The following is a 1,693-nucleotide window of genomic DNA, read 5'->3' as shown; positions in this document are numbered from 1 at the left end:
GCTCTGTTAGAGTTAAGCTGAGGAATCTGAGTGTGGAGCAGTTTAGCCTGGCCGTGCCGATGTGAACGGGTGAACAAAGGCCAAACACAGCTGCCTATACTGAAAGACGAAAGAAAATCAGTACAGACACATAAAAAGCATGCCACAGACAAATCCAATCTAAGCAACACTTTTCTCTTTTCCAAGTATAACGTTAACATTAGCCTCCTTGATTGAACGGAATTTGAAAATGACTCTTCGTCTGAACTAAGAGTTTAATGTTTAAAAAACAAAACCAACAAAAGAAATAAATATATTTGTAAACATTAATACAGCAGTCTAACCTTGATAACGAACCACGTGAAGCACAAAGTTTAGTTATAAACATGTCGAGCATTGGAAAGGTTGCTAAACTGTGACAGGAAGCTCTTCAATAGAAGGTCGGACACAGGAGTTGATATAATAAAGGTCCCAGTGAAACAGTATATGGCCCAGAAACGTTCCGGGGCGAGGGGATTCTGATTTTCGTTTTCTGTTACGGTTTGGTACTCATGCTTCCCAAATGAGTATTTTATACTTATTGACGTAACTAAAATGACATTAAAGTCAAACCTGGTGGTGGTGGGTTGGCTCCTTAAATCGCCGAGGTGTTCAGTCATCTTAGCGTACCAATCAGATTAGCATATATTTAATTAATAATTATTAAATGTACGCATTTAATAATTCGCACTCTAGAATAATTCTGTCTTGTGTGGAGCTTTCAATTCAGAATACAGACGACAAACGGTAAATGAATGATGTTTATTTAACGTAAGGACATACGGTTAGGGTTACTGCTGGTGTTGCAGCGTATGTGTGCAGTCAGTGTGCTGCATACCTGCCGATCTGACAATGTATGTTGACTTGGCTGCAGTGGGGATTGAATAAAATAAAATACATCTTGTTCCTGAACGTCATTAAACAATTCAATCCACTTTTACATATGTAGCAGCAGCAGCAGCACCATTTCATCTGTACACGTCTTTATAGCTGAGTTACCCTGCGGAGGGCAGTAGTACACATAGAAGCGTCTGTTATAGGACGAAGAAGATATCCCGTGATGTGTTAGGGAAGTACAGCTGAGGACGTGTTTTGTCGAGTAGTTTTTATATGTTCGGGTAAAGATTTATTCGTTCATTACTTAACGCAAGCCTATTGCTTTATTATTTGTGTGTACGTGTTCTTCCAGACCAAACGGGTAAGATGAAGACATCGCTTTATCTCAGACAACTTTGTTATTTTCTTAGACTTCATTTGATGCATTTGATTCCTTGGAAGATGCGTTTGTCTTGTCTGATCTATATAAACTTGGCTTTGGTGCTCTATACTAAAAAAAACCCCCCTCTATACTAACAGTGATAGTTGTATTAAACTTCCTTGTGGTACATCCCCTAGATTTTCTGAAATGTGGGGGAGGTTCCGTCAGTTCAGTTTATTTCTGCTGCACATCAGTAAAATCCAACTATTGAGAAGCAGAGCTACGTGGGGCTCAGCTCAAACACTCCATATGAAGACTGAGTGAATAGTTTTAGGACAGAGGCAAAGTTTTTGACTGTGGACTGTGACTATCACCACTTATCAAGGGCAGGTATACCAAATCATGCAGCCTTAAGGCTGAGGGTAACACCATATATCCAAAAGAGAAGAATTTTCAAGCAGGTTGGCAGCATATCAA

General features: G+C 39.5%; 1 protein-coding gene across 2 annotated transcripts in view; it reads left to right on the top strand.

Moving 5' to 3' along the window:
• The first annotated feature begins 1,051 nt into the window (after positions 1-1,051).
• ctns (cystinosin, lysosomal cystine transporter) overlaps positions 1,052-1,693 on the top strand; it is a 7,725-nt gene continuing 7,083 nt past the window's right edge. Inside the window, exon 1 of one of the 2 annotated variants that reach the window (XM_013911168.1) lies at positions 1,052-1,136. The gene's annotated coding sequence lies outside the window, so the exon portion shown is untranslated. Of the gene's footprint in view, positions 1,217-1,693 lie in introns of both variants that reach the window. The other variant, XM_005734228.2, reaches the window with a different exon arrangement.

This window comes from Pundamilia nyererei, unplaced genomic scaffold (genome assembly GCF_000239375.1).
Source record: "Pundamilia nyererei isolate P.nyererei 1_Seehausen unplaced genomic scaffold, PunNye1.0 scaffold00057, whole genome shotgun sequence".
NCBI lineage: Eukaryota > Metazoa > Chordata > Actinopteri > Cichliformes > Cichlidae > Pundamilia > Pundamilia nyererei.
The sequence above is the reverse complement of the archived record's forward strand: the minus strand, read 5'-3'. Positions and strand labels throughout refer to the sequence as shown.